Source organism: Columba livia, chromosome 10 (genome assembly GCF_036013475.1).
Source record: "Columba livia isolate bColLiv1 breed racing homer chromosome 10, bColLiv1.pat.W.v2, whole genome shotgun sequence".
NCBI classification, from domain to species: domain Eukaryota; kingdom Metazoa; phylum Chordata; class Aves; order Columbiformes; family Columbidae; genus Columba; species Columba livia.
Window position 1 is genome coordinate 3,452,379 of NC_088611.1, and position 16,294 is coordinate 3,468,672.

Here is a 16,294-nt window from a genome sequence, read left to right on the forward strand (position 1 = left end):
GGCAAGAGGGCAGTAGCGTAAGCCTCAAGTATGACGCAAAGCAAAAGAATTTAAAATAGAGATTTAAAACTGTTATTGTTACAAGCAAACCTTCCCCTGGTTATATTCAACAGTATTCAGAGTAAAAAATAAATACTATAAAATATGTCTTCCGTGACCCCATGTAATCTCGTTTAAGGCCAGCAGCAAACTGCTCCTCTTGCTAGACCTTGCCTAAGGAGAGATGATGTAGAAGCATTGCTACTGGTTCCTGTGTCACCAAGATAAGGATTGTGACGCATCAAATAAAAATCTCTATATACACCGGATCACTGCAGCTTTTTGCACACAGCAGATGGGAACTCCTCTCTAACACACAATAGCTCCCGAGCGGATGGGAGAGTGGAATTCTGACAACCACCTTAACATTTTAGGGGTCTCTGTGAATATTTGGTCCTTTGGAGTTTCTCCAGTGGGGTTTGATGGAAATTCATATTCACCTCATTGTACTGACTTCTTGTAGCCGACTTTAAAGTTCACAGTGATATTTTGGTAAAATAGACTTAATTGGCAACTGAATCAATTTTTAGAGTCCATGCAAAAGCATATGGCCAACCAGATGTGGCCAAGCACAAGTTAAGCACGAGTCAGGCTACCATTCTTAATGCCGAAGGTCACTGAGGAGTACATCTCACTGTCCTCAGGACTGTGTTGAATTGATCATTAACTTCTGCCTGGGAAAAGCGCCTTGACACAATATACACTTGCAAGCTACTGTCTTCAAAAAGTTGCACAGCAAACGTTTATTTAATTAGACTTTATAGGAAATTCTCATCTGTTTTGATTCCTAGTGGCCTTCTCTGACGCTCTGTAGTACAATGGGCTAGAAAACACTTCTTTGGAGAGACAAAGCTTTGTTATTATATTCCATAGAAAATGGAAGAAACAATGTATTATGAGCACAAAGATACATTTGTATCTCTTGTTCTGTTAATTTAATAGTTGTTAGTATGCTCCGACCATGATTGCCAGGATATTTGGACCCCAAGAAAAGCTGGTCAGAATCCTCTCTGGCTGCAAGTGCCCAGTGGCATTTTCAGAGGTACTGCTATATTTTTAATCACTCCTTTTTCATCTCCTGTAGCTCTTTGCAAATGAGTTGTGATAAATTTGTTTGGCAGTTGTGAAGGTTTAATTCACCCCAGTGAAAATATTCTGCCCTTAATCCTAAAAATTAGAGATCTGCTCCCTGTAGTTGACAGTTAGGAGTGATAGTGCTGAGTTATTCCTTCTCTGTGCTAACTCACGTTTGTACTGCACAGGCACACGCCAAAGAGGTCTGTGAGAACAGGACCTGTTGTTAATCTTATTGGAAATGGGTATAATTTCAGTGGAACTGAGAAAAGCTTAGTCTGAGTTTGTGAAATGGTCTGTGAGCCAGCTTCAAACAGTCAATTCTGTCTCGCATCTATATTGTTGCACTCCTCGGCCCAGTATCAGTTTTTTAACAACAAATTTTCCCGTTATTCAGCCTTTGAGTTATTTGCTGGTGGCAAGAGAGGTGACAGACTGGTGATGTGATGACTCTGCAGCCGTGTAATGAAGCAACCAGACAAGACTGTGTGGTAGGTCATCCTTGTTTGTGCAGGAATTTGCGCACAGTCATTATAAAATGAGAACTCTACAAGTATTATTGTCACATGAGTTTGAGTCAGGATTTTTGGGGAGTGTTTGCAGGGGGTGCAGTGGGGGTCCTTGGGACCACACTCAGAACCGCTGCTGAAACCAGTATGGAATGCTCAGGACAGAACAGGCCTGTTGCTCTGCAGCTTCGCACCTTCACCATCAAATTAACTCACAGTCTTGTATTAGACTCTCAAGCCACTGGTTTGGTTTTCTTTTTTCCTCAAAAGCACTGTGATGACTATATGACAGGCACAGAGTGACCCTAGAACACTCATGAAACCTAACTGGAAAGGACAAATTTTGCATTTTCAGAAGTTTTTTGTTTGATTTCTTTTTTCTTTTAATTTAGGGATTCATTTTCTCTGAATGAATACAATTTATGTGGCCAGAGACCATCTGAAGAAGCCCAAAATAGTAAGTACATGGTGCTACCTGCATTTGTGGTCACTACAAAAAGAAGTCATCATGCAAACTGGTGCTTCCTAACTAGAGCACGAGTTTAAGTAAACTAAATGGCATTGGGTATAACCGCTCTATGGGAAAAAACAGACCAGCCATTCCAAAATGCAGAACGAGGGAAGGATCTAAGGAGGAGGGTACTGGTGATGAAGAAATTAGACTTCTTGAGCTATTTAACGTGGATATAGAGGCTGGATTCCCAAGCTGGTACTTTGTATCAGTTTCAATCACACCACCTTCCTTGGCACATCCTACTTTTTTTTGTTTGCTTGTTTTTTTCTTGCATCTTGATTTTTTTACATTAAATTTTTGGTGCTTGGCCTGCCAGCTGTTCTCAACAAGAACAACCAATCCAAATCAAACAAATAAGCAAACAAAGAAACAAAACACCAAACCCCAACACTTTCTAGCTACTGTAAGATTTGTGTAGTTTGATTGTTTATTTGTTTTGGGAAGAGATTAACCTGTCTGTGTTGTATCACTGAAACTACTTGGAGTGAAAACATCTTATTTTGTGCTGTTTCTTCCTTTTTTTCTCTCTTGTTATTCCTTAAAGACTTGCAGTATAACCTGCAAAAAATCGTGGCATTTTAGAAATAATGTTAAAGATAAATACTTAGTTTAGGCAGTTCTTACTCCAAGTGCCTGACTGATTTTAATTGAAATAACACTTAAAAAAATACCTAGCTGTTAGCATCTGCTGTCCTCTCAGTTCATGACTCCTGATAGGTCTGAACTCTAGGAAAGAAACTGGCTTTTTTTCTTTATATTTTCACCTGAATTATGCAATAAGTGGTTTTCTTGTGGTCTCCTGTCATAATTTCCTGCCTGATGCTTGCTCTTTGTGTGAAATACTTGGGAGCTGGGAAAAGACGGAGCTTCCATGATGCTCTCTGTGAATGACAGGACAGGATGCATTAGAGAAATGTTCTCCACCTAAGGGCAAGAGACCTGTCCCACTTTCATTTTCAAAGAAAAATTGGGTGGGTAAAAAATGAGGGCGTGAATTTGGAGAGAAAACAAAGGAGAGTTGAAAGGCCTGACAAACATCCAGCCCAGCAGCAGAACTGCAGAACTGCCTGCATCTTCCATTCACCGCTCTAAGATCAGTCTTTGCCTTATGTGCTTCTGTCTGCAGCTCCCAGAAAGGCAAACTGGTTAAAATAACTTCATAATATGTATGAAAATTGTACTTTTTTTTTCTGTTATGAATGATGCCCGTATGGAATTACTTCTCTGCAGTTGGACATATCCAGTGATGTAACGGACACCGCAAGCTTATCTCCTCTAGTTTGTTTTCTGTCCAGGTACAGATACATAATTTAGACCTGACCTGTTGCATACCTTGGCTCTTTAGTAGACCTGTATTTAAATGACACTGTTAATTCCATAGAGCCATAAGGTATTTTGCAATATTTATGTTACAAAAATACTGACTTACCACAAACTGTGCCTTAGTCTGGAGCAATAGAGGGCAGGTAAGGCTGGAAGTTCTGGTGCGATCATGGCTATCAAGCACATACAGACTGCAAAAACCTTTATATTGACTATCTGGACAAGGCTATGTATTGGAAAGAAAGAGGAAGAAACAGACTTAAAAGTGTTTTAGTTATGGCTACAGCCATCTCTAATATTACAGAGGGTTGTGGATGGAGGAGTTGGTTTGGCACAGTCACTGCAAGATATTTAGATAAGCTGAAGCTTGTCAAAGTCAAGTTGTGATTTGAGAATTAGTTGTAGCAGTGCATCTACTATGGCTGCACACAGAAACGGGTGTTAAAATATTTTTAGGGACTGTAACATGTGTCTGGGGAAGAGGAGTTTATATTTGTGGGTGTATAATATCGGTACGACAGAGCGGCTTTCTGTACTGTAGGCACATAACTAATTCTTGACTACTTCAGAAATGGGTTCATGAACAACCATTGCACAACACAGGGGGAAGGAGGTTTATTGAATAACAACCTGCTTGCATTGCAAGGGGCTGGAATTGCTCTGCAACAGCTTAAATTGTAGGTCTGCCTGGCAGCCCCCAGGAATCAAGATACACGGATGGTTATGACAATATCCAAGTTCTGAAAGAGACCCGAATATTTTGATTTACTGTGAGCTTTCATGAAAAGTCAATGCTCAAGGGAAGTGATGGTGCTCTTCACTTCTAGTCGGTAAGCTGAGGAGAGACGTTTTGTATCAAACTGGTTGTGGGGCTTAATGCATGAAGCACACAGGGAATTCTCTGGCCTCTGTTATTCAGAAGACCAGATTCAGTGATTGCAACTCTCCGGTTTGTATTTTAAATCAGTGAAACTGGTGATTAAAAATATTCTTTTGCTTAAGATGTGCTGGCTTGGTTGGCACACACATCCTTGAAACAGACTTTTGGAGAAAGAGAAGGTTTCAAGCAACATTGAACTCATGCCAGAAGGAAATGAGTAAGCTCCTACCTAGGAATACGCAGAAACATCTACGCAAATGGTTTAGCATTAAAACAGGACATCTGGAGCTTGTGAAAAAGATCTGACCCAGGTTATACAGTTCAACAATGCTCTTTCAGATTCATTTTTGATGCATTTGGAAGTGGAAGGCTGTTAATTTTCTCAGTAAAGAGCAAGTACTACCCATTATGTAAGTGACTTTTGTGTGCTGCAGTGCTCACTCCCCTGGGCTTGCCGTCCTTCAGGCACTAACACATTTCTCCACAGCCCATTGTGTTCACAGTACACATCAAATTAGCTGTACATTCAAATAGACCTCTTAACTGCTCTGTTCTGCGTTGTGCAAACAGCTGTTCACGTCATATAAAGTGCTGTGTGTTGTTGACTGAAACAGCTGGTGCCTGTGGTGCAGATGTTGGCCGGACTGTGCTTTGGGGAGCAGAGGGCTCTGGTGGCCTTGGCCTCCCCAAGAGGGAGGTGCTGGGCGCTGCTTACAAACCACATTTGCACGGATAGCCATGCACTCCCCCGGCCTGGCCCGTGCAGCTGTCTAAAAATCACTGGCATTCCTCCCAGGAGAGTCTTTTGATCCATTTTTTCTTTATTTATTACTTTTCAGATGATGCCAACCAGTCAGGTTCTCAGGTGGTCGCGCAGTTCTCTGATTCCGGAGCATCTTCCCGCAGAGCTCTACCACGGGACAGACTCGCGTTTCAAGAAGCGTCACCGCACACCGCTATCTGAAAAACCAGTTTCAGCCTTTTGATTAAAACAGGAAATAAATTTCGAGAGTATGGATAGTAGAGACTCAAGAAGAGGAAATAAAGCTCCTTATTTTTATCCTCAGTCTTAGGGACTTCATAACTTTTACATTTTCAGGCTGAAATAACGTGGTCTATTGCTATATATTAATTTCTCCTTTTTAAAGTCCCAGTACAATCACTGCACCTTTTTTTAACTGCAGCATGTATGTGTATTTACACACTTCAACAGTGAGAGAACACCTGATTCTTATGCAAAAACTGTTGTGAATAGTCGTATAGCTGAAATGAGATGGGATATAAAGTTGCAAGTTTGGCATCGTGAGGATGGTCTAAAAGTTCTGGTGAGCTTGAACATTATTAAAGCTATCTGATAAATGTACAGTGATGTGCATTAATGATTTATCTTACCTGGTAAGGTACTTAGCTAAGAAAAGTACATTTACTTGCATATGAAGCTGCGTAACGGAGCTGCATGCTGCAAAGTATACAAATATCACACAGGTTCAAGAGGTGGTGATGTGTTTTTAGAGGGTATACAAGTAATTGACTTTAGAAGTGCTGAATCTACGTCTATGTCATGAATTTGAGATCAGGAATCAGCTGCATATAAATTTCCAAACTGGGTTGTCATTGTTTTATTCCAGCCAACAGAATCTTCTTATTATTATAATGAATTTTGTTTTGTAGATTTTATTACATGAAATAGGTGGTGAAGGATTTAAAAACCTCTATGTGCGAACTCTGGGAAATAATGTTTATTTTTGAAAGGTTAATTTTAACTTTTGTCATCAAATGTATACTCAGTGATAGGTCAGAGATGACACATTATCAGTAATCCATTCCAGAACAATGAATTTAAAGAAAAAGCAAGCCGAATGCATGCTCCAGGAGCGGTGCTCTAGAAGGGAGAGTGCCAGGAGGTTCTCTGTAAACAGAGCAAAGAATGCACCTGTCTTAAATGCCAGGTCTTTGTACAGGTGTGAAGCTCAATTGTATGTCCTTACATAGCTTGTTAACAATGGGGTAAATAAGAGAAGAATCAGGTCCTCTAGTGACTATCGGCCAAGTGTGATTCAATGGAAGGGATAATCCAGTTAAATGAAAAGGCCTCTGTGTATGGACTTACTCCAAAATGTAATTCACAGAACAATGTGTGCTATTGAAATGTAGTTTAAAAAAATAAATAAAAAGAGCTATTCAAAGGATTCTTTTGTATCACAAACTCATGCTTTTAGGAGCAGCTCCCAACTCACTACATATACTGGGAGAGAAGGGAGGGGGAAATAACATTTCTTGACATCAGCTCTGCAGGTGCTATAGCGGGGTGAGGTTCCCGAGGTCCTGAAGCACCTGCCCTGCAAAGGGCCTGGGGGGAGATGTGAAGAACAGAAAAGGAGACTCCATTGCCAAGGTCCAGCCCGTCCCCACCGGTGAAGTATTTCATTAATTTTACTCTCTTAAAGAAAAAAGAAGTCTCGCTGAGTGTTATTGGCTGTTCACAGAGACACGGGGCTTTTTGGTGTTTTATTGGCAGAATACCAGAAATACACTGCAAATTGGTGTTGGTTTTTTTTGGTTCCTACTTCAAGCATACATATATACATAAGCCATTTGTTCTCCAGAGACCTGTTGCCTAAAGAAAGCAGCGCCATCTGGCTTTTTGTTTCTTCTATCCGCTGAATACTCAATGCAGTATATAACAAAAATTTCCAATTTACCCAGTTTACTAGCACCGCTTTCCCATGTTTTCACTTCATTAGGTGCTTATGCTTGCAATTATTTTCTGTTGTTGGCTTTTCTTCTTTTATTTGCCGAGTGACTTTTGTATTCTTATTGAATTCTTATTGGTCGCACTGGTTGTGAGTAATCTTTTCTGACTTAGAATCGCCAGGGAATTAAACCATAACCCATTAATAAGTCATAAAACAAAAAAGCTATCAAGAATATCATAATGTCAGCTACATGGCCCACAGATATAAAAACATCTTTGTGCTTACAGTGTATTTGTTGTAATTCATATCTGCTTTTGCTGTAAGCTTTGTGAGAAGCTTACACAGAATGTGAGTTCAGGGTAACAGCCCTGTGAAGATGCATATTTTACTTTATAAACTTTGCCTGCTGTGTCAGTTTATGCCATCTGCTGAAGTGTGCTGCAAACATCTCCATTTAATGCTCACGTTACTCAGACGAAGAAGTTGAGCATCAGTCCAGTGTTACAACTGAAATACTGAGGTATGGAGGAAATGAACCAGAGCTGATAAATAACATTTTAAGTGAGGCAGAGATAGATGGGGTTTAGATCAAAAAAATGAGATTTTTTTTAAACCCCTGTCTAGCTGGAGATTAAAATCAATATTTGTGCTTCTACCTGAAGTCGAGAACTGCCCTCATTGAGCATCTTAATGCTGAAGCTGGACCGCAATCTTGGGGCTGGTTAATTCAACTCCCTGAGGGCTCTGAGGGTGGAGCTCTGCTCCCCATTGCCCCAGGGCACGTGCAGTTTGCATTGACAAGACTGGGATCCCTCTAGGGCGCAGGGATAAGATGCTGCTCTACTTTAAAACACAATCTTCCGAGGAAGCAAGTTGATAGTTCTTGGTAAAAATGGGGAGTTATGTCCAGAAGTGGGAGGCCCAAGGTCTCAGCCCAGCATGGAGCTGCTCAGCGGGGGCTTTGGGGAGTACAGGGAAATCCAATCCAAAATCACACGTTCCCTGAGCCATCACATTTTTCCATGGCTTTGCCATGAGAGATGCTGAGCACCTCGACTAGCACAGGGTGGCACTGTGAGAGTCTTTGGGGCACAGGTTTTGGCTCTTCTATTGGGAAAGGAATTGAACATAGCTAAGTAACAACTACACTGCTACAGATTGAAAGGAAACACCATTGCTTTTTATTTCAGAATAAAGAATTTCACCCATCCCTGGGGTGGGGGAAAGTCATTCTGGTGTCCAGGCTAAGGATCTGAAATGAAATTGAGTGACTTCTTGCGCTGTCTGAGGACAGAAGGAGGAAAAGTTGCTAGTTCAAAACATTTGCAAGCCAGAATACTGATGAAATTGTGTCCCAAAAGGAAGTCTAGTATGCTGGCTACTTTGAATCCTGTTTTCTTAGGTGCCAAACAGAACCCCCAGATTTGCTTTGGGATCAGAAGCTTCAGGATGATGTGTTGCAGAATGTAATTCCTGTGCTGGATCTGTTTCCTAAGGGACTAAACAGGGGCTACACCTGCGCTTGGGGCAGGACCCGGGTGTCCCAGCTGCAGGGCTGTGCTCCTCCTCACCGCCAGCCTCCCCATTCAGGGAAGGCCGGGTTTAAGGCGTGGATCCAGGCAGAAACTAATCTGTTGGGCTAGAGCTGCCTCTGTTGGAGGACTAGATGTGAATCACTCCTCAGTGCAGCTGGTTGCCAGGAGGTCTGGCTGTGAAGCTCTAAATCTCCCAGTCAGTGTGATGGATTGTAAGAGGTTCCAATAACAGGGGAAGTCATTAGGCCCTTCTGAGGATTTCCTTCTTGAGCATCACCAAATCATTTTGCTTACTTCCTAAGTAGGCAGAAGGAGTGAGATATGAATTTATCATCCTCGCTGGCATGGCTTTTCTGCAGGATTGATATATAAACACGAGGTAATCAATGACTGAGAGACAGGAAACGTTCTAATGATGGGGCCAGGGCAACTGTGGTTTGGATATTGCTGCACGCTGCATCACTAGGCACTCGGGTTTTATCAGAAGAGAAACTCTAATGGTTGTATGTGAAAGTGATGGATCCTAATACCAACACACCAGGCAATCTCAGAACATTTATAAAGGCATTGCTACTGGAGACTCCAAGTACAGAACAGGAATTTTGAAATGGTTAAAACCGAGAAGATTTACCAAATTGGGGGTTCTGAATGAAGACAGAAATAACCACCTTCACATTTTCAGGGAAAGAAATCAGAGGGTCTGAGCCTGGCTGCACCATCCACTAGTCCCTGTGTTACAGTGTTACACAAGACACGAGAAAAAATATAGCCCCGTAGAGCAAAAAAGCACAAGTTAACCAGGAACATGTTGTAGCTCCTTAACCTGTTTTGATTGTTTGAAAGGATTTGAGAATGGCTGATTTGTTTAACTTACATTTTTTTTCACAAAGCTTTTAACAAAGATATATCGAGGAATTAGAGGAAGGCACTGAACTGCACTGTGAACTAATCCCTGCTTAAGTAGCTGGAAGAAAATCATAAAACTCTTTCTGTAGGTAGCACCAGTCGGTGCTGAGGTGAAGGGCACCAGCAGGCTTGGGCAGGTGTAGGGGGGCTGCAGAGCATCCCCACATCCCTGGGCAGGTGTGGGGGGGCTGCAGAGCATCCCCACATCCCTGGGCAGGTGTAGGGGGGCTGCAGAGCATCCCCACATCCCTGGGCAGGTGTGGGGGGGCTGCAGAGCATCCCCACATCCCTGGGCAGGTGTGGGAGCTGCAGAGTGTCCCCACATCCCTGGGCAGGTATGGGGGCTGGAGAGTATCCCCACATCCCTGGGCAGGTGTAGGGGGGCTGCAGTGCATCCCCACATCCCTGGGCAGGTGTGGAGGCTGGAGAGCGTCCCCACATCCCTGGGCAGGTGTGGGAGCTGCAGAGTATCCCCACATCCCTGGGCAGGTGGTGGGGGGGCTGCAGAGGATCCCCACATCCCTGGGCAGGTGTGGGAGCTGCAGAGGATCCCCACATACCTGGGCAGGTGTGGGAGCTGCAGAGTGTCCCCACATCCCTGGGCAGGTGTAGGGGAGCTGCAGAGCATCCCCACATCCCTGGGCAGGTGTGGGGGCTGCAGTGTCCTCACATCCCTGGGGCTGGAGCCGTGGGCACAGGGCAATGGCCCCAGCGCTGGGACGAGGGGTGCTTGAGGCCTTTCCTCCTGCTGGCCCTTCCTGCCATCACTTCAGACGGGCTGTGGATGGCAAGGACAATAAGCTGCTTGTCTGCAGAGGCCATTGGATACCGTGGTATTGGCCCCCACCGAAGGGTTTGGATCTGAGACAAGAAAGTTCCTCTCAGTATTTCCAGGATAAGTTAGAAGCCAGATATCAAGAGTATGGTGAAACCTGCCTTCAGAAATTACCCAAATACAAAAGGCTTCTCAATGAATGATTCTGGCATACAATTGCAGGCTTTGGATAGGTTTTCCTGTTATGCAACTGTTGAGCCAGGAATTGAGTTCAATAAGGAGAGTAAGATTAAAAAAGTATTCCATCTCCCCATGTATTTGCTCAGGTTTAGAGATACAGTTTGCTTTGCTTTAGAAGCTTAAGGGTATCTAGAGCTGTTGTCTTCAAACACAGGTGTGTGTAAATGTGGTGTGAAAAGCAGCTACACATTACTGGGAGGACACGTGGCCATGGGATTCAAAGGGTTCCGAGTAAGTGCAGATATATTTAATTCTGATAACACTGTTTCTCACTTTGCTGTTGTTTCATGGTGCCAGTGATTTGAGGAGCAACCAGGCATATATCTGTGTATTAGCCCACTAATATATATACTGAGACATACCAAGGAGAGAGACATAAGCTGTCTCCCCCACTCAATATTTATATCCTAGCTAGATAAAATAGAGAATAGCTGTGTATTCTGGCTGCTGGACAGTATTCCTGGATCTGCTAATGCAATCCCACTGAAGCCGAGCAATCATTCTGATGCATCTTTAAAGAGAGTTTTGATTTTTAAAGTGAGATAACTCACGGGGAGGGAGCTGCTACCAACATGATTTCCAAGTAGTAGATATGTGGGTGAGCATCTTGCTTATGTTGCTCGTGTGCTGTGCAGCTTTTATGATAATGGGAAGAGAACCCACGTTTTCGTGAGCGGGTCCAAATCTTGCTGAAGCTGAAGGAAATCCTGCAGTGAGCTTTTGCTGAGTGCATTGAACATGATCCAGGACTGCAGCTAAAGATATAAAATGAAAATGTTTCTTTTAAATAAATAAAAAAAAAAGCCATTTCATACCTGCGGTGTAGTTTGCATGTTTTATCTCCTTTGCCTTACACTTTAATTGCCTTGCCTACTTCAGCTTTTCTAGGTCTCACTGTTTTAGTTTCTAGAAAGTTTAAATCTGTGGGTTCCTCCTCTTAGCTGGCAGTCCTTTGTAGGAATAAAATAACCCAGCAGGAGGGAGAGTCAGGCTGCTTCTGGAATAAACATATACTGCCTGCATCAAACATCCCATCTACCTTCACAGCCTGATTGGAATAAAAGATACTTAAAGTCTGTGGGTTTTCGTTTGGTTGGGGTTTTTTTGTGCAGGGTTTCTTGGTTCGATTTGTTTTTAAGGTGATAGTGCTTGGGTAGAGGATCTGTTTTGTTTTCTTGCCACTCACTATTTTGCCTGCTCCATCCTCCTGTGATGTCTTCTCTGGCCCCAGTGTTTTAACCTCTCTTTAATCCTCTGGGGCATATTCGACAGTTTCCCTTTGTGTGCAGAGTGAACAATTCCTTTTTGTAGGCTCTATGCAAATCTTTGCATCATGGCTCCTTGAGTACATGTGCCAGTTTACCATAGAGGGCAGAATTCTTTATTCCTTATAAAGTGCTTGCTGTTTTAAGATTAGGGAGCTATAGATTAAAATGAAAGTAGTAGATTTTTGCTTGCATGGTGTGTGGTGACTGTGTGAAGGCTTGGTTATGTTTGCCCCATCTGCGTTGCAGATTAATGATTTTATAATTTTGTGACGAGCAGCATAACCTTTTCCATGGCACCATCAGCAATGACTTTTCCTGTATCAAAAGTCCTGTGGAAAAAGATTCATTGTACTCAAATAGGGCATAAAGATGCTTACTATGGGAAGAGCTCAAATGCTGTAGCCACATCTGTATTGTATTGTCTCTGCAGTTTGTAATATACACTAATTTTAACATTCAAATTAAAAATGGAAGTGCATAGGCACTGCCTGAGGTTCTCTGAACTTTTCCTTATTTTTGGATGTATAACCTGAAATAGGGATGCACAATGGAAGGCACGGAGACTCTGGGTGGTGACAAATGGATGCTCCTGTCTTTGGTTCTGAAACTGACTGCAGTCTAGGGCTGGGGCTGGGTTGAAGTGGCTGGATCACCTCCTTGGATTGTCACTAGAATGCATAATAAAATGAAAACGGCCGGTTCTGTTAACTCTGCATTTTGCCTTATACAATGTGGTTAGGATGGTTCGTGGAGATAGGAAATGCCAGTCCTCAGTGTGTGCTGCCTCTGCCAGTCCTGTCCTTCCCCCGTGACGGGGATGCTCTACAGGTTCCAACTCCAGCTGCAAAGGTGATGGTTCAAGCGCTGGCTATTTTTCTGCTGAGACACAGCTGGAAGAGTAAAGATCTCCTTGCACAGCTTTTCACAATCTTACTGCTGAAGGACAAGGTCAGAGGCATCTAAACAGTTTTCTGTGTTCAGACTGGAGCTGTGGGAGGTGTTAGTGCAGGTGCACTGGGACCTACCCACGGGGAGCAACCACCGTCCTCCTCAGGATTCTAATCCATCATATAGAAATGAAAGGCCTTTGGTTCAGACAAAAGTTAGGTGCGTTACTCATCATTCTAGAACTGGGTTTGAATTAAGCCTGGTAAAACCCCTAATGCTCCTGTGAGCACTTTTCAGTTGTGGGTGAGTGCAAGGGATGTCCAGGGAACAACATTTTGTGAGTGCTTGGAAGAGATGAGAAAATGTCTCTTGGGGCAGATTCAGGTTGTCAATTAAAATTTAATGATAGCCTTCGGCAATATGAGAGCAAAGGTTGGGTCTAAAGCCTTTGTTAAGTCCTATAAATAAATTAAAGGTGTTAGGTAAATTAGTCATCATTTAAGACAGCTTTTGCCAGTAAACACAATCACATGGTGTATTAGACTGAGGAATCATAAATACAACTGTACAATGACAGAAAATTAAAAATTGGCTTCCACTTCAAGTTTAATGTGGTAAATACATATAGTGGCTGAATAAACACAAGCGAGATGGTCAAACATAATTGGAAGCAGCTGATTGCTTACCTGGACTGGTTATTATTCTGGACAGTGGGTGGTGATGGTGGTGGGGTGAGAGAGCTGGCACAGGGTTCTTTTGGGATCTCCTTAAGAAAGGCCTGAAAACAAATGGCTTAATTAGATAAGTACTTTAATAAGATGGAATAATGAGTGTAGGTAGCAAATAAATCTTACATCCCTGTAGATGATGAGTACCCTGCGTTCACAGAGCCCGGACTGATTTTCCCTGGTTCAGTGCGCAGGGCAGAGCAGATGTGGCCCATAGGGAGAAGCCCTCCCTTTTGGCCACTCGAGCTAACATACACTTTCCTTACAAGAAAGCCAATCTATTCCTAAAAGATGTTCTCATGAGAAATTCTTGCTGGACTCTCAGATAAGGCAAGGACTGGGCCCATGCGCGCCTGTGAGGTTCAACAAGACCAAGTGCAAGGTCCTGCACCTGAGTCAGGGCAACCCTGGGTATCAGTCCAGGCTGGGGATGAAGAGATGGAGAGCAGCCCTGTGGAGAAGGACTTGGAGATACAAGGGGCTGAAAGATGGGACATGAGCTGGCTATGTGAGCTTGTAGCTCAGGCCAGTGGTGCCCTGGGCTGCATCCCCAGCCCTGTGGGCAGCAGGTGGAGGGAGGGGATTGTCCCCTCTGCCCCACTCTGTGAGACCCCCCCGCAGTGCTGGTCCAGCTCTGTCCTCAGCACAGGACACACATGGACCTGCTGGAGAGGGGGCAGAGGAGCCACAGGAATGATCCGAGGCTGGAACAGCTCTGCTGGGAGGACAGGCTGAGAGTTGGGGTGTTCAGCTGGAGAAGAGAAGCTCCTGGGAGACCTGATTGTGGCCTTTCTGTGCTTAAAAGGGACCTCTAAGAAAGATGGGGACAGACTGTTTGGCAGGGCATGTTGCAGTAGGACAAGGGGTAATGGTTTTAAACTAAAGGAGGGAGATTCAAGCTGGACATGAGTAAGAAATTGTCGCCCCTAGGGATGGTGAGAGCCTGGCCCAGGCTGGCCAGAGAGACATCCCTGGAGACATCCCAGGCCAGGCTGGACGGGGCTCTGAGCAACCTGAGCTGGTGAAGGTGTCCCTGCTCATGGCAGGGGGGGCACTGGGGGAACTGGGAAGGTCCTTTCCAACCCCAAATATTCTGTGGCTCTACGATTCCTCAGACACCACGTCTTCTGCAGGGCTCCCAGGACAGTCACAGACTCACAACCCAAGCTAAGAATACATCTCCCCACCTTTTGTTTGACACCAGCCACACATTGCTGCATAGCCTACCTGCCTTACCCACCCTTTCAGATAAACTAGTGTGCAGAAAACCTGAAGCAGGACTGCTTTTCCTCCCCTCAAAAAACAGCAGAAGATGTAAAGAGATATCTTGGTAATAAGTGTCACTCCTGAGAGCATCCAGCACCAGAAGGCTTGTTGCTAGGCAAGAGCACAAAGGAGTGTGTAATAATGCTCTGAAGAGAAGTCTGTAGATTTGATCTTAAGAAAGCAGCTGAATTTCAGTAGGAACATTTACATATTTAGTTTCTAGAGCTGGTGTTTGATATCAATTTTAAAAGAAGTCTATAATTTGCCTTGCTGACTATTGTGTCTTAACTATGGCACTATTCTAATGCAACCCATTAAATTTTTTTCCCACTGCAATTAACTTATGTAAAATCAGGTTTCCATTTTTTTTCATATTTTATGAAGAAAATTGCCTTGAATACGATTACTGTGCCATGGTTTTTCACTGTGTCTTACACAGTTAACCATGTGTTATTAAGATGCGATAACACTAACATCACAGAGTTGCAATTACATTATGAAAACATTATCTTCATGGAATAATGGTACTTGAGGGACACAGTAAAGTACAGGTTCTCACAAAAGCATCTTGAGGTTATTCTGCCAGCATGACGATGTCTTCCTAGCACGTCATGAAGCTTCTGCAATGCTTTTAAAGTGAATGTGTAACAATAATAAAAATCCCTAAACATAACTCTTGGTCTTTAGTGACTTAACTGATTTCACTACTTTTTCCAAGTTGTTGTGGATAGCTGGAAGGTTTTAACCATTGAGGGAGTTAATCAGCACACATATCTATGGATGTACCCTGTATTCACATGCTTACACAAACAACACCCCTGCGCACGTGGGTTCATGTGGAAATCCAACTGGAATACAGACCTGGTAAGTGTTTGGATATCAACAGCTTTTTTTCTCTTTCACTTTTCTTAGCAAAAAAAGAGCCACAGTAAAATCTTAAAGTTGGCCTTACCTGTTGGCTGTGCTGAACTAGAATTTCAAACCAGGGGTTTTAATCCACAGGCCAAGGGAAATATAAAAAAATACAAACATTTGGAGTTTAAATAGGAGAACATTTTTTGACATTTTGAGGATTTTGCGTGTGTGTGTATGCATTCCAAGTCCACTCTAGTACAACAGGGTAGGAAAAAGAAGGTAAAACTTCTCTTTGTGGCAAAATTTTCTCCTCTTTCTAGGGGATCTGAAATGTGGATGATGTGCCAGCACATGCTGAATGTTCTGCAGACACCACGCAGTGTCTTATTTCCTTGATAACAGCTGGCTTGTTCCTTGCTGTAGTACACTTTGATAAACCATGGAAATGGGCACAAAGAAAGACATTTCATTTAGGTAGAAAATTCACAGCAATAATTATGAAATCAATGTGCAAACTTCTTTACATTAGAAAAATCAAGTAATTGAAGACAAAATTAACTGCACATAATAGCATGAGTCATATTAATTCAGATATCTCTAGGCAGTTCTATAAAGATGGCTTCAGCATTTGTATTAGTTATGATGTCTCAGCCAGTTCTGGCATGCAGCTAAGGAGGGAATAGATTATTCTGCAACAAAATGAAGCTATTTGGAGTAATGTTAACATCATTGCTTATTTGAAAAAAAAAACAGTCCTCTGGGACATGCAAATGTGCTTATGGGTTCTCTTTAGCATAT

At 43.0% G+C, this 16,294-nt stretch overlaps 1 long non-coding RNA gene across 1 annotated transcript; it reads right to left on the minus strand.

Annotated features, from left to right (window-relative positions):
* Window positions 1-5,139: 5,139 nt before the first annotated feature.
* On the minus strand, window positions 5,140-14,749 carry LOC135580425 (uncharacterized). The gene is made up of 3 exons (XR_010474958.1): window positions 14,616-14,749; window positions 13,334-13,425; window positions 5,140-5,299 (listed from the first exon to the last, which is right to left on the minus strand). It is a non-coding gene; the product is annotated as an uncharacterized LOC135580425 (long non-coding RNA).
* Between the last annotated feature and the right edge of the window lie 1,545 nt (window positions 14,750-16,294).